Source organism: Carcharodon carcharias, chromosome 1, assembly GCF_017639515.1.
Source record: "Carcharodon carcharias isolate sCarCar2 chromosome 1, sCarCar2.pri, whole genome shotgun sequence".
Lineage (NCBI taxonomy): Eukaryota > Metazoa > Chordata > Chondrichthyes > Lamniformes > Lamnidae > Carcharodon > Carcharodon carcharias.
In genome coordinates this window covers 11840598-11865544 of record NC_054467.1, presented here as the reverse complement: position 1 = coordinate 11865544, position 24947 = coordinate 11840598, and the positions used below count along the sequence as shown (strand labels likewise).

The following is a 24947-nucleotide window of genomic DNA, read 5'->3' as shown; positions in this document are numbered from 1 at the left end:
AAGGGCACTTGATTCCATTGGGCCTCTCCCGCAGAACTGCTGCGCATTCCCCACCAGTTCTCCAGCCATTGACCCGACAGCATCCTGGCCTCCAATTCCACTTGTGTCCAATTCCTGGAAGCACATCTTAGGAAGGACATGCGGACTTTGGAGAAAGGATGGAGGAGATTTACCAGATAATTAAAGTGCTGAGGAATTGCAGTTCCTTGGAGAGCCTGGAAAAGTTGGGGTTGTTCTCCTTGGCGCAGAGAAGGCTAAGAGGACATTTGATGGAGGTATTTAAAAATCATGAAGGGTTTAGGTAAAATCAATAAAGATAAAGTGTGTCCCCCACTGGCTGGAGGGCAGTTAACGAGGGGCATGGATTTAAGTTGATTGTCCAAAGAACCAGAGGTGACATGAAGGAAGGCTGTTTTCACAAACAAATAGTTAGGATCTGGATTGTACTGCCTGATATGGTGATGGACATGGATTCAATAGCAGCATTTATAGGGTAATTGACAAAGACAAATAATTGCACGCATATGGGGAAAGAGCAGGGGAGTAGGACTGCCTGGATTGCTCATCAAAGAGGGAAGCAAAATCAGTGGGCTGAATGGCAGCCTTCAGTGCTGTACCCTGCTATGATCCTATGGGGGAAGGAAAGCTGGCAATGAACAATGTAAGTGAAAGTATCAATGCCAGTTACAGCGAGGACAAACATCTCATCGGTATATTAAGGCTTCTTTTCTCATTTGGGTCTTGACTTCCACAACATGCGAGCGTAACTTCTTAATTAATTTATATTTGAAGAAAGAAAAAGAAAGGTCATACTAGTGTCAAGTTTATTGCCTTTTCAAATCAAGTGGATCATATAAAACTGTCAGCGTTATATCATAATGCATTACTCAGATCATCTAGACTGGGACAGGTATTGCACTGAATCTTTGTGGAGAATAATAATGTGCTAATATTTGCATGATTCATATTTAGCAGAAATGTGTGGGAAATGCAGTACAGTCCTCAGTATGAGGCAGAGAATTCAAGAAAACACTGCTTAGATAGCATGTCCTCTCAGCCCCAAAATGAAGGAATGAGCAGTGGCTTTAATTTGGGGGGACCTGCCTTGAATAATCATTTAACGGAGTATTTAGGTAGAGTATTTTTGATATTACGTATGATTAATTGTCTGCAGCTATGATAAAAACAGATTCCAGAATACAACAAATACAAAATATTTAACACATATCTAATATTGTAAATGACAAACCTAATAAATAAAATGTATTTTAAAATATCAGCACATTTAAAGACTTCATGTTGATTTTAGCCAATACTGAAGCAATTGTTCGTACTGATGTTAACTGGCTGGGACAGCTGTTTGGCTCACATTGATCGAGTGCTGTGGTGAAAGATGAATAGATTTTTCACATCACGCAAATTAATCTTCTGGGTTCCCTCCAGCTTTCAGAGCTTCGATTCAGGAGCGATGCACATCCTTTGTTTGTGTGCAAAGGGGTACCTAACTCAGCAGGTACAAGAGCAGCCCATGAGTTTTACAGATTGATTTTTCTTTTTGAAAGAGGGCAAAGCGTGCCCTTGTGGCTGAATAGATAAAGGCTGTTGTGCTAATCATAGCAGGTCCTAGGTTTAATTTCCAGTTGTAGTCTACCATGCCTCAATTGGGATGGGGAAAAAAGTCAGTCAGTCTTGTAATCTGTGTTTTCATTCACCTTGCATTCCCACCATTTTGCTTCCTCAGCCTAAGGGCTTTGTATTTCTCTATATTTAAGTTATTAATTCAATCTTGCAATCCCATTGTATCTCTTCCAGTTTGGTATCATTAGCAAACTTGGAAAGATCTATTATGGCTACTTCCTCCAAATTAGTAATACATATCAAAACAAAACTGGTACCAGGGCCAACCTCTGCACTATTGCATCAGTCCCCCCTTACTACATTGATGTTATGCCCTTAACAGTGATGCTTTGCACCCTCTCAAACAGATAATTATTCACTTCAAAGGCTTTCCCCCTCCGATCCTATGCCTTTGTAGCTTGTAGTATAATCTCTTGCATGGTACTGTATTAGAGGATTTATTACAGTCCAAGAATATTAAATATTAAATCTGCTGTTGTCACATCAACTAATTCATGACCCTTCAAGAACCCTCGTAGATTAATAAAGGAAAACATGCCACCTGTAAAACCTTGTTGGTTCATTATTATCACACTATATTTCCCCTGATGCCTAATATTCTTTCGTGATGCATTTTGTGTCTTTACCCAACACTGATGTTAAGCTTTTGGGTCAATAGTCATATGGGATCCCTCCATACCTTTTTATAAATCAACGCCACATTTACCTTGCTGCAGTCCCTTGGTATAACTCCTGTATTCTGTGGCATGTTTTTCCCTCGAAATATTCTTCAAAATGTGACCACTTTCTGCCTCCTTGAAAACCCTGTACGATGTTGATCAGGATAGGCAGCCTCGATCTCCTTCAGTATCTTTTATTCTTTACGGTGAATGCCTATATATCTATCAGGATTTATTTAACCTGTCTGTGAAATTCTAACCCTGTAAGGGGAATGCACAGCACAGATTCATTTGTAAACACTGATGTAAAAAAAGTCATTAAGGACATCTGCTATTTCTTAATCATCTGTTATCATGCACCTCCCCCAAGCCCCCCAGAGATCCTTCGGGAGCCCCACTGTTTCCTTTGTCATCTGTTTTCTCTGAATACGTTTCTAGAAATATTTTGAGCACTGATCCCAGTGTTCTCGTTTGGCTTTCAAATCAATTCCATTTACCTCCTATCCTTTTCTGATCTTTACCTCTGACATTAATCATACATGTTTGCTATTTAATGCAAGAATGCTTTCTTCCTCAGTGACTCACGTTGATTTGGAACCACCTTGAATTCACTTTTTAATTGATAGAATGCATTTGTCTTCTGTCCCCTCATACTAGCTGTGAATGCATTCCATTCTCTTATATGCATAGTTCCTTTCTCATTTAAAAGTCTGCTGTCCAATGGTTAAAAAGCTTTCTTGTACTCTTCCTCTCTTGTAAATCTCATTTTCAATTCTATTATATTGCGGTTGTTGTGAACCAGTTATCGTTAATTTATGTATTCCCAAACCCACATTCTATTTCTTTAGGTGTTAGTCTAAATGTTTTCACCTGTATCATTTTCACCTGTGAGTTGGAAGATTCTGGGTTTAAGCCCCATTCAGAGACTTATGCACAATCTAGGTTGACGAGTCATTGCACTGCTGCAGAAAGTAGTGCACTATTAGAGGTGACATCATTCCACAGAGATATTAAGTCAAGGCCCCAACTGTCCTCCTTAGGTAGAAGTAAAAGCTTCTCTGGCTCAATTCGGCAACATTTATCTCTCAAACCAACATCAATAAACAGATTAAAAGCAAAAAACTGCAGATGCTGGAAATCCAAAACAAAAATACCTGGAAAAACTCAGCAGGTCTGACAGCATCTGCGGAGAGGAATACAGTTAACGTTTAGAGTCCAAATGAGCTTTGTTTCCTACAGTACAGCATTGACTACACTTCAAAGAGTAGTTAAATGTCTGTAAACCATTTTGGACATTCTGAGGTTATGAAAGGTGCTATATAGGTGCTATATAAATGCATGACTTTCGTTTTTCTCTCTCTCTTCTCTTTCTCTGTTACTCTCTTTCTCTCTCTCTCTCATGATGTTATCCTGTATTTTAGCTCAGGAATGACAAGTGTACCAGGAAAAGTTAATAATTAAATTGTTCTAGTAATTTGTGCATTAATTAGATCTGGTTGAGTCCTGCATACCTTGGTAAACCATATGTAACACTTTCACATAGCCTAAAGGACTGGAATTTCTCTTGGTCTCAGTGATCAATGTTCATTGTTGTAGTCATTTTCCTGCTATTCCACTGAAATTGCAGTACAGTTGTTAAAATGCATCCATTTATACTGAGGTGAAACTAATTTTCCCCCTCCTCTCTTCATTTAAATGAGTATTATTCAAATGGTTAAGGCTCTGGTTTCTTTATTATTTGGTTAAGATAGAGGTTGTGCGTGATGGCTTTTCGGCTAAATAATTTGATTGTGTGTGATACTAGGAGAGAGTGTATTTTTTGATCCCAGTTTTCAAATCCCTCTACTTCTGCAACCTCCTTGAGTCTGACAATCCTCAAGATCTCTGTGCTCTGTTTCCTTGTGTATCCCACACCATAGTCAGCTGAAGGCTGGGCTACCAATGACCTTAACTCTTGATCCCCTGACTAAACCTCTGGCTAACTATCTGCTCTGCCTCTCACGCTTGCGTGCCCTTGGTCTCTCATGTGTGCATGCTCTCAGTCTGTCTCTCTCTTTGTCCTTTTTAAAAACACGCCTTAAAAACTGTCTTTTTGACCAAGTTTTTGGTCACTTGTCCTAGTACTTCCTAATGTGGCTCAATGTCAAATTTTGTGTGATAATGCTTCCATAAAACACCATGGGATGTTTTACTACATTAAAGGTGCTATATCTGTGCAAGTTGTTTTTTTTGTTGAAAACTTTAAAATCTCTCCATTGTTCATTTGTAAATCAGTCATTCAGGGAGAAGAGAACTCTACCTTTTTCTTGCCAACTTTATTAGTTGACTTTAAAGGTATGGCTGCAGTGCATATATGTGTACCGACTTGTGGATACAAGCCAAACATCAGAAATTTAAAAACGGTTCTGTTGAAAGGTCATGAGGACTCGAAACGTCAACTCTTTTCTTCTCCGCCGATGCTGCCAGACCTGCTGAGTTTTTCCAGGTAATTCTGTTTTTGTATCAGAAATTTAAGCACAGCCAACATGTTAACCCCTTCTCTTTAGCTCTGAAGAAGTCATATGGACCCGAAACGTTAACTCTGTTTTTCTCTCTACAGATGCTGTTACACCTGCTGAGTTTTTCCAGCATTTTCTGTTTTTGTATCTTAACCCATGTGTCAGCTGTAAACATTTCATAAGAAAGAATCTGTCTTTCCCAATACAACTGACAGTTGTTCGTAGCGATCATTTTGATTAGTTGGAAGGCGCCATGAGAAACTTTAAAAACCAATCAGAATTTAATTTATTCCCCAATGATAGATGTGCACACAGAAGCTTTAAAATGAGCTGATGGTTTTGGAGTGTTTTTATATTTGTGTTACTTCTAAAGGACTAAATTCATCGATTATTGAGTGCTTTGGTATATCCTGAGGTTATGAAAGGGAGAGTCTGCGGAAAGTCTGGTTGTTGTTTTGATCTGGCGTCTCCTCCTCCAAGACTGTTGGTTGTTGCTTTCTTAAGGGAGAAGCCTTCACTGGTGTGTAAGTATTAACTGGTTTCAATTCAGCATCCCTGTCACAGCAGTTGTGGAATTGTCATCATTCAAATATAGATTACAGAGTGGGATTTTGGGGTGGTGATTGCTTATTTAATTTAGAAGATGATTTTCCCATATCTTAGTATTGTCTTATGATATGCCATTGCCAAGTGCTTCCATAAAGCAACATGGCATATGTGGTTGGGTGTTCAGCAGATCAGAGGGTTAACGTGGAACTGGGGAAACAGTACCGCCCACTGTATGATGTAGAGTCACATGATGGTAGACTGTGTGTAGTAGAGTCTGGAAGAAGCCAGCATATAGACAGCACCCATGCAGGACTGTACCTTGGAGATGTATGTAGTTATGGGTTGCCAATAAATGGTTTATGTTCAATTGTACAAGACCTGTTAATGAGATACGAAACAATTCCCAATAAAGGAAAGAGTTACATTTATACAGTGCTTTTCACATCCTCAGGATGTCTCACAGCTCTTGACAACACTTCAGAAGTGCTTCATTGGCTGTAATGTAGAAAACAACAGCCAATTTGCATACAGCAAGCTCTTACAAACAGCAGTGTGGTAAGTACAAAGTAAACTGTTTTTAGATAAACGTTTGCCAGGATAACTATTTCCAATTAGTCTGAACAGCTATTGTCATTTACATAAAATGTTCTGGGATGAATTATTTTCAGAGCACTGTAAATTGTAGCTTGATTTAAAACTTGAATGCCAAACATAAATATTTTGTGTGGAAGTGACAGGCCTCAAATCACCTTAGATATATTTCTCATCATACGAACATATAAACGTGCGAATTAGGAGCAGGAGTAGGCTTTTCGGCCTCTTGTGCCTGCTCCATCATTCAATAAGATCATGGCTGATCTGACTGTGGGTTCAACTCCACTTTCCCTCCCACCCCATATACCCTTTAATTCCCTTGTCAATGAAGAATCTATTTACCTCTGCCTTAACAATATTCAATGACCCTGCCTCTGCCTCCACTGCACATATTACTCAATTGGCTCATATTACTCAATTGGAAATATCTAAATTCAGTGTCCTGTCCAGATGACGGGAAGGAAAATATATACGTCTATGTCAACCTGGCTACTTTATAAAATAATTATTTTATTTTTAAAATGGACAAAGGCTTTACCCTGACATGTCTGACCAGCCATGACCCATACCAGAGGAATTTCTAACCTTCAGAAACTAGCAAGGACCTTGTTACCTTTTAAAGAGGTGCTGATGCCCTCTGCCCTCTGTGACTGCAAAAAATCAAATTCCAAAGATATCCACCGACGCCCTTTACATTTCTAAGGCAGAGCTGTGGCCAATGGAGACAGGGGCTGGAATTTTCCAGCCCCTCAGACCAAAGGGATCTTCCGGTCCCGCCGATGTGAATGGAGATTTCAATTGCCTGCCAGCCCCAGCACGGGGGAATCTGCCATGGGGGAGCAGAAAATTCCAGCTGGTATGTCTGCAAGGACAAAAGGGACCCTGGCTCCTCTATTAAACACCTCCAGATTCAAGACCTGGAAAAACACATCCTTTGTCCAAAATCCAGGAGACGTGGGAGGTGGGGGGAGAAAGAAGCTGTCCCGGTGGGATGGGCTTCACTTAAACTGTGCTGGGACCAGTGTCCTGGCGAACTAAATAATTAGGGCTGTAGAGAGGGCTTTAAGCTAAATAGGGGTGCGGGGGAGAGTAATGGAAAGGGGATACGTAGGCTTACAAAGCAAAAGGATAGGCAGTGTTGCAGGGCAGCTGTTTCAGTATTGATAGCCACAGTGTGGCAGGAAGGGACAGAGTGTTAAAAAAAAAGCAGCAAATAGGGCCAATGGGGAAAATATGATAAAAAGGCAAAATTAATGGTCCTTTACTTAAATACACATAGTATTCGGAATAAAATAAATGAATTAACAGCACTAGTAGAGGTTAATGGATATGATCTTATAGCCATTATGGAGTCATAGTTACAAGGAGATCAAAACTGGAAACTAAATATTCAGGGGTATGTAACTTTTCAATAGGACAGGCAGGAAGGAAAGTGTGGTGGGGTAGCTTTGTTGGTACAAGATGGAATAAGTACAATATCAAGGAAGAATCTTGGATCACAAGATACAGAATCCATATGGGTGGGGGTAACAAGGGGAAGAAGACACTGGTGGGAGTAGTCTATAGGTCCCCTAACAGTAGCTATACTGTAGGACAGAGAATAAATCAGGAGATAATGAGGGAATGTAAAAAAGGCAGTACATTAATCATGGGTGACCTTAATCTTCTTGTCAGTTGGGAAAAGCAAATTGGCAGAAGTAGACACGAGCAAGAATTCATAGTGTGTATATGGGACAGTTTCCTAGAACAATATGTTGTGAATCCAACCAGGGATCCAGCTATTTTGGATCTGGCAATGTGTAATGAGGCAGTTTAATAAATTGATCTCAGAGTAAAAGATCCCCTAGGAAACAGTGACCATAATATGGCAGAATTTAGCATTCAGTTTGAGACTGAGAAACTCTGGTCGGAAACAACTGTGCTAAACTTAAATAAGGGTAATTACAATGGAATGAGGGCAGAGTTGGCTAGAGTGGACTGGGAAAGCAGTTTAGTAGAAAAGACAGTTGATGAACAATGGCAGACTTCTAAGAAAATAGTTCATGACTCTCAGCAAAGGATGCCAGTGAGGAAGAAGGATTCAAGGATGGGTATAAACCAACCATGGTTAACTAAGGAAGTTAAGGACATTATCAAACTGAAAGTAAAAACGTACAATGTGACAAAGTTTAGAGGTAATCCAGAGGATTGGGAAAGTTTTAAAAACCAACAAAAGATGACCAAACAATAATAGAGGGAGAAAATAAACTTTTGAGGGTAAACAAGCAAGTAATATAAAAATGAACAGTAAGAGCTTCTTTAAATATATAAAAAGGAAGAGAAAGGCTAAAGTGAACATAGGTCCTTTAGAGAATGAGGCTGGGGAAATAATATTAGGGAACCAGGAAATGGCAGAGGAGTTGAATAAATACTTTGCTTCAGTTTTCATAGTAGAAGGTACTAATAGCAATCCAAAAAATACCAAATAATCAAGGGGCAAAAGAAGGGGAGGAAATAAATACAATAAGCATCATTAGAGAAAAAGTACTAGGAAAACTAATGGGGCTAAAGGCCGATAAGTCAGCTGGACCTGATGGATGTTAAAGGAAGTAACTACAGAGATAGTGGATGCACTGGTAGTAATCTTTCAAGAATCTTTAGATTTTGGTAAAGTTCCAGAGGATTCGAGAATGGCCAATGTAACACCCTTATTCAAAAAGGGAGGGAGACAAAAAACAGGTAACTATAGGCCAGTTAGCTTAACATCTGCATTGGGAAAATGTTGGAGCCTATTATAACGGATGTAATAACAGAGCATTTAGAAATACATAATCTAATCAGAGTCAGCATAGCTTCATGAAGGGGAAATCATGCCAAACAAATTTCTTAGAATTCTTTGAGGAGGTAACAAGCAGGATAGATAAAGGGAGCCAGTAGATATATTTGTATTTCCAAAAGGCATTTGATAAGGTGATTCACATAAGGCTACTTAATAAGATAAGAGCCCATGGTGTTGGAGATAATATTAGCAGGGATAGGGGATTAGCTAACTAATGGAAGACAGAATTGGGATAAGGGGGGCATTTTTGAGATGGCAACCTGTAAGTAGTGGAATGCCACAGGAATTAGTGCTGGGGCCTCAATTATTTACAATATCTATAAATGACTTGGACAAGGGAAGTGAATGTACTATGGCCAAGTTTGCAGATGACACAGAAATAGGTGGGAAGGCAAGTGGTGAGGATGACACGGGTCTAGGCGGGATATAGGCAGGTTAAATGAGTGGGCAAAAATTTGGCAGATGGAATATAATGTGGGAAAATGTGAGGTTATGCACTTTGGTAGGAAGAATAGAGGAGCTGAATATTATTTAAATGGAGAAAAACTGCAGAAGGTTGTGGCACAGAGGGATTTGGGAGTCCTTGTGCATTAATCCCAAAAAGCTAACATACAAGTTCAACAGGTAATAGGGAAGGCAAATGGAATGTTGGCCTTTATTTCAAAGGAAATGGGGTATAAAAATAGGGAAGTCTTGCTAAAACTATACAAGGCAGTAGTTAGACCATACCTAGAATACTGTGAACAATTTTGGTCCCCTTATCTAAGGAAAGATATACATTGGTATTGGAGGCAGTCCAGAGAAGGTTCACTAGGTTGATTCTAGGTATGGAGGGATTTTCTTATGAGGAGAGTTTGAGTAAGTTGGGCCTGTACTGATTGGAGTTTAGAAGAATGAGAGACGACCTTATTGAAATATATAAGACTCTTAGGGGCCTTGACAGGGTAGATGCTGAGAGGTTGTTTCCCTTTGTGGGAGAGTCTAAGACCAGAGGGCATAATCTCAGAGTAAGGGGTCGCCCATTTAAAATCAAGATGAGGAGGAATTTTTCTTAGAGGGTAGTCAATCAGTAAAATTCTTTCCCGCAGAGAGCTGTAGAGGATGGGCCATTAAGTATATTCAAGGCTGAGGTAGATTTTTAATCAGTAAGAGAATCGAGGGTTATGGGGACAAGGCAGAAAAGTGGAGTTGAGGATTATCAGGTCAGTCATGATCTCATTGAATGGTGGAGCAGACTCAGTGGGCCAATTGGCCTACTTCTGCTCCTGTGTCTTATGTCACATGATCTCCAGGGTGTTAGAACTTGTAATATTGCCATGTGTAACTGAACCCAGGCAGTCTTCCATTTTGACACCTAACAGCAGAAAGAAGGTACATCCAGGTATATTGCCTGGCCCTCACCAGTGTACTGCTGGAATATCAGAACCCCTGTATTTGTGCCTATAAGACTCATTCATTTCTACCTGCCTTCTTCCATTGGGGAAGTTATTGCTTCTGGGAAGATGGATCACCATGCAACCATTTCAGTCTGGACTCTGAACTCAGATGAAACCATAACTTATGAGTGCAAAAATGGGCAGATGTTGCAAAACACCTTCCCCTGTTTTGTATGTGTGTAAAATAAACCAACCCTGTTATTTTACCTTAACTAGAGTTTGCTGTGGGGTTATTAATAGGGGATGGATCACTCCAAAACTAAAGGGTTGGGGAAACTACACCACCATTTATAAAGGGGGAAATCCGAAATCAAAAACACCTTTCTGTTTTTGGATGGGTAGTGAGAGGAGAAATTGGGGCTGCTTAAATTGATCCCCCTCCTGACTGTAACATCAACATTGCGCTTCTGTGAGTTGTTATTTTTGGCCTGCAACAACAGGAGATTTGGCTTTATACCTTTCAAAAACAAAGTATTGAATGTACCTGCAACTCATGTTATGTTAACCTGGCATCACACTGTCCTTAGTCACTTAATGCTGTAGTTAGTTAACCCAGTGTATAGAAACAACAGCTTGCATTTTTAAAGTGCCTTCTATGTAAAGAAGTATGCCAAGATGTTTAGTGGGAGCTTTATCGAGCCGGATTTGATACTGAACCACAGATAGCCAAAGGCGCTGGTCTTAAGGAAATTCTTTCAGAATAATCAATTGTCTACAGATACAATAGGCCTAGTTCAGGCCTGCAATTCAGCTGTCAGCTTCTTGATAACTGCCGGTCAGCTTCAGTTTGTGACATGCGTTAAGGTTTGACACAGACTGTGTGACATCAGCGTACGAACATGGACTTCAACATTTTTATCTTTGCTTTCAAATCCCTCTTTGACCTCATCCCACCCAATCTCAGTGACCTACTTCAGCCTTCTGACTCCGCATGTGCATTGTATTCCTCTTCATGCCAAGTTTCTTCTTGTCCTTCATTCTGCTGTTGTGTGTTGCTTATTCAGCTGTCATTCCTAGTGCTATAGAGTAACAGACCGTGAGCTTATGTTTGCAGCTTATCCTCTTGCTTGGGAAAATGTGTGGTGGTGTGGGAAGATTACAAAATCATAAACATGAATAAAAAGCTACAGAAAAAGAGATTCGCTCATACAATTTAAATGGTTGCTGTGTTTTTCAGCACAAGCTGCAATACTTTATAATAAAATACTTAATTTGTTTCTGAAGTGTTTGGAATATTTTTGAGACAGCCAACTTAAATTGCTATATAAATGCCAATCTTTTCAGGTCAACAGCCTCACCAGTCCCTATTTCTGCAACTTCCTTCAGCCCTTCAAACTGCAAACCCCCCCCGCCCACCCAAAGATAATTCTGGCCTCTTGCGCATCACCAATTTTTAATCACTGCACCTTTTGACAGTTGTGCCTTTCATTGCAAATTCCCTCCCCAATCCTCTCCGACTCTCTACTTCACTTTCCTCCTTTAAGACACTCCTTAAGCCTTAGCTTTCATTTATCTATCCTAGTATCTCCTTATATAGCTCAGTATCAAATTTTGTTTGATAATGCTCCTGTGAAGCATCTTGGGACATTTTACTATATGAAGGGTGATATATAAATGCAAATTGCTGTTGCATGTTGACATTGGGATTGCGTGTAGTGTGAAGCGATTGGTGGCCGAGGATGCAGGAAGTTTGATGTGTTTATTCCCTGGGTCTGGATCGAAGCCGGCATGGCTACATCTGTTACCCCTTCGTACTTGCACTGATGGGCTTTTTCCTTGATCTGCTGAGGTCTATGTGGTGATGGTGCTCCCACAAGCATGTTCAGCTGAGTATTCCAAAGATATCCATCCCGCGGTGTTTAGTTACAGTGGTGACGCATGACCAAGGCAGCATGATGTGTGACTTGGTGATGATGGTATTCTCAGGGCATTACTGCTGTTGACCTTCTCGTTGAGAGTGGTCACTATAGGGAGGTTTTATCACTCAAAGTAATATTTTTTAATTGCTGTTGTGAATCCCATAGATTTTGCATGCTGCAGCCACAGAGTACTGTGACAATTTTTAAAAAGTACACTTTTAAAAACACTGTTGAACACTGTTGCCATCACCTCAAGTGACAAATGGACAATGTAGAATAGGCATTTCCTGACAGTTTGAATTGACTATTTATGTCAATAATCCTTGCAGATTTGTCAAAACCATTGCTAACACACTTACTAACCCAGATAATGTGAAACAAATGATAAATACCATGCAGTTTTATTTTATATTTAATATTTACTGTGACATATTTCTTAGACATGATGCAGAATTTTATTTTAAATACTGTGCAGTTTTATTTTAAAGGCAGTGTTATATCTAATACCATATCTGCAGTCATTTATTCACATTATTCAGATTTTTATTACCTGTGTAGCTTTACTAAGGGTTACTACAATGATTTACAGAACTAATGCTGTTTGGCAGCATACAGACAAAGAAACCTACACTCTCTGAATTCCTTTCTGTGCCCCTGGCACAGGATGGCACCAGCAGGATGCCTGGAGTTAATCATTTCCTATGATGGCTACATTCTTGCCCCCAGAGAGCCAGAAATACAAATTTGCGGACAATATAGTGGAGGCCACTGTGTGTATGTGTGTCTGTCTGTCTGTCTGTCATTTAAATAATGACACCCTGTCCCTGAGTAGACAGGGGAATCTACATCACTTTTGTGCTAACCTTTTAAATCTTAGGTTTAATTGGCTCTGTGCACTATTTTAATGCGCTTCTTAAAGCATCTGCATTAATATCCTATCTCAGCTAGTTTAAGACCGCTGTTACTCCGTTTAATATATGGGTTAATAAATGAGTTAAAACCACACATCAAGTGAATGTGTACACTTTAACCAATGTGCTGAAAACTAGCATAGGAAAGGAACCAGACCCCACACAGACAGGATTTTCTGATGACCTCAAGCTAGATGGCCAGGTCACTTATACAGGAGAGGTAGGTCACATTTTGAACAATTTGGACAAATTAATTGGATGAGCTTTGGAAGCAGCAGATGGAACTTGACATTAGGATAATACACATTGGCACAAGGAGCAAATGCACACAAGATAGGTGCCTATCAGCAGAGATTGAAAAGAATTGGGTTGTAATTATTGTTCGTTCAGCAAAAGTATTTAGTCAATGTGTGGTTACTGCCAACAAATCTATAAAAGGAAAGTCCTGCATTTTTAAAGGCTTTGTCATGTTCTCCAAACGTCATGAAGCGCTTCGCAGCTGATGATCTACCTTGAAAGAACAGTGACATTCCTGGAACTTTCATTCAATTGCTGTTTCTCTTTGGTGTAACTATTCCAGTTATTGCACGAAAGGTTTCGCAATTTTAAGCAAAAATTGTGAACACCCTAACCTGAGTTCTGTGATCCTTTGTGCTAATTGAAAAGCATTGCATAAGAAGGAGGCATTGAATTAATCATCATTGGGTGTTTCCACTAATTTCACTCCTTGCAGGCCTTCAAGGAGTATTCAATACTTAAGCTCATTCTTTTGAACATTAATATGAATATTTCAGGAAGATTTTAAATAAATTTTAATGTTAAAAATTTACTAACGAACTGATAATGGTACCCCAATCTAACTGGAAAATAGCCTTGTAATCATTCTCTATCATTAAAAATTGAATTATTCTAAGATGATGGATTGTCTCTGATTTAAAATTTTCAGCTGTATTATGTTATGACCACAGTCAATGTTAATTGGTGTGCAAACCAAACCCCAGAGGGAATCTTAGTTTACAGGCCATATCCATTTTTGTTTGTATACTGAAAATGAGAAGAGGACTTTAATGATCTCAGTAGTAAGAGGTCCAGTAGCACTTTTGGGATTTTAAAAATTAAAAATAAAAGTTTTATCAATAAGAGTAAAAGAAAACTTAAGTACCCAAATTACAGTTATACAATTAAGGTTAGTCTTACAAAACGTTCCCCAAAAAGACACTCTGTCTTTGGTCAGACCCACAAGTAAACACCTTCAAGCAATGCTCCCTTATAGATGTTAACTATCAAAAAAAACCCAGCAATATTACACAAAGCAAACTGTGTAGCTTCAGTAAAGGCATACCACGTGGCCTCTACTCTCTTCCACTCTGGTGGAATCCACTTCAGAATAAAACTGCTTGTTGCACTCAAGACTTTTCTGGTTTGATGGATGGCTGATTCAAACTGCACCTCCTCCCAGCCCATAGCTAACAGATCCAAGTTCAGCTCCAGCTTTCTCTAGCTAAGCTCTCCACAGTAACTCTAAAATACCATTTTCCCCCTTTTATCTTTGGTTCCATTGTTCTCACACCTCTTTGAAACTCAAATCATTCTACATATAAAATCTTTTATGCCTCTATCTTATCTTTGCTTTCAGAACAATAAAATATAATATCCCCATTATTTACCAATGGAACCCCTGCAAGATACTTGTCACCTCTGACTGCCCTTTGATATTCAAACAAACTCTCAACTTATCTAAAAATGCAAGTGTTAGATGTAACCTATTTACTTGTACATCCACCTAATAATTCTATCCTTTTCATGTTTCAAATCCCCCAGACAACGTGACTCCTATTAATCTCTGCCCAACTTAATTAAGTCTCTCTCACACACGCCGCCATCTTTGCAGAATAACTCAATATTCCCAAAAATATTTTTTAAAAAAACACCCATTCTCACAATTAATCATATCTCACCACTGTTAAATATGAAAGAAGGTTTTTAAAGCAAAAATTAACTTTTTATTTTAAATGATTTTAAAAAGCTGAATGATTGCAATAGTTCACGGCAGTCTTGGCGATATGCTTTGAATGGGTGGGGTGAAAAATGTTTTTCAAAGCGGATGCAATTTGTGCAGGAATCACTGATTGCAAACTTTAACCTATTATTGTTACGTAGGCAAACCCAGCAGCAGGTTGCTCACTGCAAGGTCCCATAAACAGCACTGAAACTAATGATTAATTAGTTTGTTTTTGGTACATGTTGGCCAGGACACTGGACTTCAAATATTGTCACAGCATCATTTTACTTTCATCTGAGTGGGCAGGCGGGGCCTTTGTTTAATGTTTCATGCTGACAGTGCAGCACTCCCTCAGTACTGCACTAAGATCAGCCAAGATTATGTGCTTAAGTCTCTGGAATGAAGTAGGTTTGTAGTGCCCTGTGCTTCAGAATTCTTTGCAACAGTTCAGCCACTGTGAAAATAAAATCTTTCTCCTTTTGTATGTAGACTGGTTTAATGCCTTCTGAAGTCATCAAACACAGTATGTAGTGCTGAAGATTTGCTCAATACTAAAAGAGATGTGCGTATGTGCGTGCGTGTTCAGTTTATTTTGTGCAATTTTAATGAACTTTATAATCTTCAAAGGACCTCATGCAGTCCTTTTTTAGGACAGTAAAAATAAAACGGTTATTATGTTACATAGAAAAAAAATGCAATGATGGAAGCATGATTTGACCTGTGTCTGTGATGAGCCTTAATGTCACAGAAAAGTGATATCAGTGCCCATGTGCTTTTTTTCACAGGGAGCAAACCATAAATCAGAGCCTGAGCATCGCTCCTCCAACTGTGCACATGTCAGCCTGGGTTAGCTCCACACATTCTACTGCAGCTGTCCGGCAACTTTGATTAAAGAACCTTGAATTGTCGCTTTTTGAATCCAGGGGAAAATGACTCCTGTTCTTTTAAAGCAATAATGCCTGACTTTACCTATCAGCATTGTTATGATTGGGTAATTGTTGGGCTTCAATATAATTGTCTCAATTGTGGCAAGGCAGTACAAGCGAGGTAGTGAATTGGCACTGATGCGACTGAACGTCGCCACTGTATAACTGGATCTTTAAACAAGTGCAGCCTCAGCACTTGGACGGTTTAACGTTGTGGCTCCAAATAACACTCTTCTGAGGCCACCCTGTAGAAAGTTTAGGTCATTCTAAAACTGCAGCTCTAAGTGCAAGGGCCCTGATGGGCTGAAACCTCATCCTGTGTCCTTGAAGCGACTGTTAACAAATGCGGAGTTGTTGAAATAAATCTTGAGGCACAGTTCTTATTTTGATTTTTTTTTTATTGTCCAGGATGTGCTTTTCTTGATTGTTGGGGGAAAAAAATACACTCTCTTCACATGATTGAAAAGGATTGAAGATTCCTCTCTGGTGTAAGTGCTCATTCCTTCTCTTTCATCACATGATGCAGTGAAAGATAATGTCTGAGTGCCATGTGTCTACTATTTAAATCTGATCATTTTTCCTTCGAGGCAATGGGGGAGGCAGTGAATAGGGGGTGGTTTTTGGAATAGGACTCCTTCTCAGTAGACCTCAAAACATAGCCTTTTGCATAAAACTTGGCATTTCCTTTTGTGCCTTTGACCATCTTACATCCCTCTGGGACCAAGATAATTGATCCAGTTGAAACTTTACTACATTGGATGTGACAAAATAGAAAAGAAAAAGAACTTCCATTTACGCAGCACTTTAACAGGGATATCCCAGCTCTTCACCACTAACGATTTATTCTCAAAACATTGACGCTGCTTTGTTGGTAAACATGACAACATAGACCCCCATAAACTCTAATGGGAAAAGTTAATCTCTTCTGGTGTTGGTTGAAGGATGAATGTTGTCCAGGGGACTGGGAATGCTCCCATGCTGCTCTTTGAATAGTGTCGTAGGGACCCTTTATCCCCTACTATTATGACACAGTCAATGGTAAAGGCTGAGTTGTTCAAATCCCAGAGGGAAGCTTGAAACAACTGTCTTAATCCATTTTTGCAATTTGCGTGTTTCAAGATGCAGGCTTTGAATTTGGTGGTAATAAGACCACTGAGTCTCGAGAGTTTTTTTTATAAAACTAAATTAACCATTTATTAATACAAGAAAAATTGTAAGCACATACATATGTCTACAAAATTACTACTATAATACCTACAAAAATTCCCTAATTAATTTGACTCTGTTATACCCCGTTTAAGGCAACAGTAAAACTCATAGATTTTAAATGACCCCAGGCAGAGCACATTTGAGCTTGCAAATCAAAATGAGGTTCCTTGCAGACATAATTGCAGGCGTATAGGTTGGTTAGATCTTAAATGCCTCTGCCTTACACACACAAACTCCGTTCTGTTTATACCTAGCTTTTCTTTTGAATGTAAATTTACCATTGTATTACTAGGTTTTTAATTTACATCTCCTAACAAAAATATCTTTTCATTTTATTAGTAAGCTTAAAAAAAACATATTGCTTAGCATCTTCTAGCTAGGTGCAAGATTTCATTCAGTCTTTTGAATGTTTTATTTAAAAATGCAAATTGCCCCCTTGACACCTATGTGTCTAAACTTCCCCATGTTTATCTAATTACTATTTCAAATCTACTTCTTTCCATTCATCAAAGCACCCAGACTAGCTGGCTTTAATCCAATTAAGACACACACACACATACACATACACATACATACACACACAGACACCACTAAACTCCATTTACAAAAATATTTTCCAATAATATCAGACAATCTCTTCATGACACCCTACAAAATAAGCCTTTTAAGTAAGCTGTGGAAAAGAGGGTCTGGAATTTTGACAATATGCCAAAATTCAAATAACTAAGTGGCGAAGGATACAATTCAGGAACCTAGGCTTCATTCACCTACAAGTTTTTATCTTTCAAGGACACACATTGCATAATGTTCCGCCAACAACAAATAAACCCTCTTTCAGTCCCCAATGAATATCTACCAAGTAAATACAATTAACATCCAAGTGATATAAAATAACACAATGCTTTGCAGAAATGCAAAAAAAAAAAATCACAGCCATCAAATATGAATAAAGTAATAGATTTTGGGCTGGATTTGTGCTACTGAGGTGGGTAGCTTGAGTTGGGAAATTTCTCTACTCAGAAGACCTGCCTTAGTTTAAAGGGCACTGTTATGCCCCATCTTAGCTCTGGGAAGGTGGGATACAGTTGAGCTCGCTAACCACGGAAGCAAATCGTAGATGGCCATGGGGGCAGGTGAGTGGCTACATTCGAAAATCTTCTTTGCAAAAAAAACTGCTGTTCCTACAACAACCCTATCAAAGTGTCAATCACAGGGCAGTTATAGTATCAGTAGCAGAAGCTCTATATCCACTTCACACCTCCATAATCTTATCCAAAAGAAAGCATTCAGACATTGACAAAAGCGATGACAAAAAAACTATTTATTACCACATAAGCATGCCAATTAAGCTAAGGAAACATTCCCCTCAGTAGTCAAAACAGAACCCCTGCTGAGCTAATGCAGTTGAGAGACTTGTAGCTCAGCCAAGCATTCATAAGGCCATCTGGGAACTGTTTCAGTAGAAGTAGATGGCCTGACATGTGTGTTCTCCACCTGTGGTTATTATGAATGCATGGCTGAACTCCCAAGATTCTCAAGTGCATTAACTCAGCAGCTGTTATGTTTTGACAACTGAGTGGACAATTTATTTTGCTTAATTGGTATCTTTGCAGAAAAAATAATTTATTCTAACCACCATCTTTCTTGTCAATGTCTGGACAATTTGGACAAGGATTAGAGGTTTGAAGTGGTTAAAACTTCTGTAACTGATACTAGAATTGTTCTGCCTGATTAACACTTGTTTTTACAGGGGCTTAGAAAATCTGGGCCTTTGTCTTTGTTCATTTCAAGGAAGATTTCTGAACATTTTTTGTCAACATTTCAATTCTTGCCATTGTACAAAGCCAAAGAATCAAATAATAACATTATGCATACTGGGTGAATGGGGGTGGCATATGGGGGTCCTGGAAGGGGCATGGAAGCTTGGGTAAGACCTTTTGAACTTGCTTTTCAATCCAGAATCCAGACTCTGCTTCACAGCTCATCTGAGGAACCATGAACCATGTGTCATGGAGAAGCTAGCCCGACTCCATGAAAATTGCCGGGGCTAGGAGATGCCTACCCCACAATGGAGCCGGCCAGATCAGGAGTGCAGAGTGTGAAAATAGCTTTCGCCAGGAAAGTGGGTGGGAGTGCCAGAATCGAATCCTGCCCACTGTTTTTAAATGACTGTGGAGTCAGTGAAAATCTGGGCCTTTGTCTTTGAGTACCTAATATATTCATTGGGTCAAGTGGTAAAAAACTGAGACAACAATAGGAATGAGGATATTGGGATTACCACAGGAATGCAGAAAAAGATGTCAGAAGATCTGGTATTGACATAGTGGCTGCATAGATGTATATTGGGTTTATCCTGACCTGTTTGATCCAATGAAGATAATTTCAATCTAAAATTGCTCCATATGCTATCTTTGTGAGTATCTTAGCTGCATATGTTGGAGTATCATCAACCATATATAAACTTAATGAATGCTCTCATTAACTGGAATAATTTAAGCTGTGGATTCTAACAGCTTTTGGTGTGCCAATGTACGAATCAGTGAGACAACGTGAGCCTTTTAAACTTCAGGCCCTCAAGTGTCTGATATGACAAGGAAATGACTAAGAAATCAAAGTGCAAATGGGAAGTGTGTGGACTGGACTATGATGCCTCACAGTTTGGATACTCATGCTCTATTGCTAAAGCAGGAGTCCTACTCTTCAACGTCGCCAAAAGCCAGGAAATCAATTCAAACACAAGCCTGGTTTCCTATAGTTGTCAGCTGCATTTATATTATGTGGGACACTAGCTAGGACTGTTCTTTTGTTTACCTACATAAAGGCAACAGTGCCTACAGCCACTGGGGCGTCAAGTTTTGGAATACACTTAGTAAACCTCTCGACCTCCCGCATGCTCCTTAAAACATACCATTTTGACGGAGCTTTTGGTCAATCTTCATCTGATTCACGCTGCAACGAAGTGCTTTGGGATGTTTTGCTACATTAAAGGGACTATATAAAAATTAGTTATTATTTCTTAGCTTACTGCTGGCCTTTATTAAATCTACTTGGTTCACCTTCAGCTCGCAGCTGACTGCATGAGACCTGTGCTGACTGCAATCTCAATTAGTATGAGAACAGCTTCAAAACAATATTGTATTTATTGTCACTCTTAATTCTCCCTAGTGATAATGTTCACCCCCTAATTAGTTTCTTCCTGTTAGCTATTGGGAAGCGGAAATATCTAGCCTGGGCTTATTTTACTACTGCTGTTGACCACTAAATCATTTACTCATTAGCATGGGAATGATGTGCTTGCCAAGAGATTCTTCTTATTAGTTCCAGCTGTTCCACTGAGAGTTTTATTATTCTCTCCAAATTTGGTTTCATGCACTACCAAGCTGCCCACACAATCATGGGGCAAGTCCCCCTTGGACCAAAATATTTTTTCTTGGAATGCAAGACTAGATTGCTAAAAGATTCTTAGTTTCTTCATACAATATTTCATAATACACTGATTTTTAAAAAAAAAAAATTATCAGCATCTGTTCAATTTTTTCATATTATGTAAGACACTGACCAGTGCTGGAATTGCCTCCAAGACTCCTGCCTCTTTCCTACAACTTCTCCTTTAAAACCTACCTCTGTGACCCAGATTTTGTTCATCTGTCCAAATATCCCTTGTGATAAAGGGATGGCAATAATCATGGGTAATTTTAATCTACACACAAACTGGAAAAATCAGATTGGCAGTAGTAGCTTGGATGAGGAGTTCTTAGAATGCTTTTGAGATGATAGTTTCTTGGAGCAGAATGTTGTGGAACCAACCAGAGAGTTATGTTAGACTTGGTATTGTGTAACGTGACAGGATTGATTAATAACCTCAGCGTAAAGGCATCCATAGGTAGCAGTGACCACAATATGATTGAATTTTACATCCAGTTTGAAAGGGAGAAGAGTGGGTCTAAGACTAGTATCTTTAATTCAAATAAGGGCAACTATGTTGCTGAAAGCTGAGCTAGCTGAAGTGAACTGGGAAGCTAGGCCAGAGGATAGACCAATAGAGAAGCAATGGCAAGCACTTAAGGGGGTATATCAGAATATTCAGAATAAGTACATTCCTATTATAAAGAAAAATTCTAAGGGGGGTACCCATCATCCATGGTTAACTGAAGAAGTTAAGGAAAGCATCAAACTTGAGGAAAAAGCATATAACACCGCAAAAATGAGTGGCAGGACAGATGATTAGACAGAATATAAAGAACGGCAGAGAATGACTGAAAGTTTACCCAGGTGAAAGAAATTAGGGTATGAGAGGAAGCTAGCTAGAAATGTAAAAACAGATAGCAAGAGTTTCTACAGGTATTTAAAAAGGAAGAGTAAGTAAAGTAAGTGTTGGTCCTCTAGAGAGTGACAGTGGGGAGTTAATAGTAGAATAAAAGGAAATGGCGGGAGAAATGAACAAATATTTTGCTTCTGTGTTCATTATAGAGGATACAAAAAGATTCCAGTAATAGCTACAAACCAGGAGATGAAAGGGAGAGCAGAACTTGGTGAAATTGAAATGGTTCTGAGCAAATTGATGGAGCTGCAGGTTGGCAAGTCTCTGGATGGACTGCATCTGAGAGTCTTAAAAGAGGTGGCTAATGATATCGTTGATGCACTGGTGTTAATTTTCCAAAATTTGCTAGATGCTCAAAAGGTTCTATAAGATTAGAAAGTAGCAAATATAACCCCTCTATTCAAGAAGGGAAAGGCAGAAAACAGGAAACTATGGGCCAGTTAGCTTGGAATCTGTCATGGGGAAGTTTTTAGAATCGATCATTAAGGAGGCTACAGCTGGGCACTTAGAGCTCGAGGCAACTGGAAAGACTCAGCATGGTTTTGTGAAAGGAAAATCATGTTTAACTAATTTATTGGAGTTTTTTGAAGGTGTAACACGTGGAGTGGATAAAGGGGAGCCTGTAGACGTACTGTGCTTGGATTTCCAGAAGGTATTTGATAAGATGCCACATCAAAGATTATTATGGAAAATAAAAGCACATGGTGTAGTTAGTAACATATTAGCATGGGTAGAAGATTGTCTGGCTGTCAGAAAGCATAGAGGAGTCTTTTTCTGATTGGCAGGATGTGACAAGTGGAGTCCCACAGGGGTCTGTGCTGGGGCCTCAACTTTTTAAGATTTACATCAATGACTTTGATGAAGGGAGTGAAGACACGGTAGCTAAATTTGCAGATGACACAAAGATAGGTAGGAAAGTATGTTGTGAAGAGGACATGAGGAGGTTGCAGACGGGTATAAATAGGTTGAGTAAGTGGGCAAAGATCTATCAAATGGAGTTTAATGTGGGAAAATGTGAAGTTGTTCATTTTGGCAGGAAGAAAAAAACAGAGTATTACTTAACTGGAGATCAGCTGCATAATTATGAGGTGTAGAAGGGTCTAGGTGTTCCAGTACATGAGTCACTAAAAGTTAGCATGCAGGTACAGCAAGTAATTAAAAAGGCTAATGGAATGCTATCTTTTATTTTGAGAGGGACTGAACATAAAAGTAAGAACATTATGCTTCAATTGTACAGGGCATTGGTGAGATCGCACCTCTAATACTGCGTGCAGTTTTGGTCTCCTTGTTTAAGCAAGGATGGAAATGCATTGGTGGTGGTTCAAAGGAGGTTTACTAGATTGATATCTGGAATGAGTGGGTTGTCTTATGAGGAAAGATTGGACTGACTGGGCTTGTTTCCACTGGGGTTTAGAAGAGTGAGGGGTGATTTGATTGAAGTATACAAGATCCTGAACGGCCTTGACAAGGTGGATGTTGAAAGGATGTTTCCTCTTGTGGGTGAGTCCAGAACTATTGGGCACTGTTTTAAAATTAGGGATTGCCCTTTTAGGACAGAGATGAGAAATTTTTTCTGAGGCTTGTGTGACTTTGGAACTCTGCCTCAGAAGGTGCTGGAGGCAGGGTCATTGACTATTTTAAAGGCAGAAGTAGGTAGATTCTTATTAGGCAAGGGAATCAAAGGTTACTGGGGTTAGATAGCAATGTGGAAATTGATGTGAAATTCTTCAGAGTTCTGAAGAAGGGCCATATAGACTCGAAACATTAACTCTGTTCCTCTCTCCGCCGATGCTGTCAGACCTGCTGAGTTTTTCCAGTATTTTCTGTTTTTACCACACCATGCACTAGCTGTTATTTGGTGACTAGGCTAGTCTCTCCTCATTTGGGATGGAGGTGTGTTACTGTCTGCTGATCGATTTATCCCAGGACTTTTTTTTTACTTTAAAGGTGCCTTGTGAGCACAAGTTCATCTCATTAAAGTAAGTATCAGCTGTGGTTCAATTTGTATCAATCTTGCCTCTAAGCCAGCATGTTGTGCATTCAAGCCTCACTCTAGAGACTGGAACACAAAGAAGCTAGGCTGGTGCTCTCACTAGGATACTAATGGAATGCTGCAATGTAGGAGCTACCATCTTTTAAATGAGACAAACTGGAGCCCAGGTAGGTGTTAAAGAGCCCATGGCACGAGCTGAAGAAGAGAAGGCTTGGGTTTTATGGCCTTGCCAGGGCGCACCTCCGCCCAGCAGATGTGGCAAGTCATTTAAATGTCCATTCAGTTTGGCAGGACCATAATATCCCACCGAGCGGGAGGGGCCATAAAATCCTGGTCCAAGGATGTTTTCCCTAGTGTCCTGCCCCATATTTATCCTTCAAGCAACACCAATAAAATGGATTATCTGGTTATCACAGTGCTGTTTGTGGGAACTTGCTGTGTATAAATTGGCTGCTATATTATGTTACATCAATTGATACCCTTCAAAAAATACTTCATTGGTGTCAAAGTTCTTTGGAACGTTCTGAGTTCATTAAAAGTACGATATAAGTGCAAGACTCTTCCTTTTTAAAAATAGAGAAAAAAGTCAAGCGTTTTAATCCACTATTATTGCTAACAGTAATTCATACAAACATATAAATTAGGAGCAGGAGTAGGCCATTCAGCCCCTCAAACCTGCTCTGTCATCCATTGAGATCATGGCTGATCAGATTGTGGCCTCAACTATCCTGCCTACCCTCTCTATAGCCTTTGGTTCCTTTGTTAGCCAAGAATCTACATACTCCTTTCTGAAAAACATTCAATGACCCTGCCTCTACCACTCTCTGTAAAAGAGAGAGTTCCATAGACTCATGACCCTTTGAGAGAAAAATGTTCTCCTCATCTCCATCTTAAATGGCAGACCCCTTATTTTTAAAATGTGTCCCCTACTTCTGGTCTCTCCCACGAGGGGAAACATCCTTTCAGCTTCCATCCTGTCAGCTTCCACCCTGTCAAGTCCCCTCAGGATCTTATATGTTTCAATAAGATCACCTCGCATTTATCTGCAAAGGATTATGAGTCACTGCTTTGAGTCACTACAAAGGATGCCAGCCCAACCTTTCCTCATCCCAAGAATCAGTTGAGTGAATCTTTTCTGAACTGCCTCTAAGGCAATTACGTCCTTTCTTAAATAATTCCTAGCCTGTGATGTTGGATATTTGATAGCTGCAAGACTGCAATTTAAACAAGATCTTCGGATGGTTTATATCACAGGCAAATCAAAGGTTGGAGTGTTTTGCAAAGCAGTGACTCATAATAATACTTTTGGAGAGAAGCTTAAGTAATTTATCACCATCGCTCAAACTTGACATTTGTCACGTCCTTGAAACATGCTTCAGTCTCGGTCATCCTACCTTTCACTATTGCTTCAGTTCATTATATTTGAGAGTAAACTTAATTTTCTCCCCAGCCACTGATAAGGCAGCTAAGTGGCTGACCTGTTCTCTTTTCTCTGATAATGTTCCTGTGACCCAGCCTGATTTGAACTGGAACT

At 39.5% G+C, this 24947-nt stretch overlaps 1 protein-coding gene across 1 annotated transcript in view; it reads left to right on the top strand.

Moving 5' to 3' along the window:
* LOC121277357 (serine-rich coiled-coil domain-containing protein 1-like) overlaps positions 1-24947 on the top strand; it is an 898837-nt gene that overhangs the window by 82027 nt on the left and 791863 nt on the right. The gene's annotated exons all lie outside the window — the stretch shown is intronic.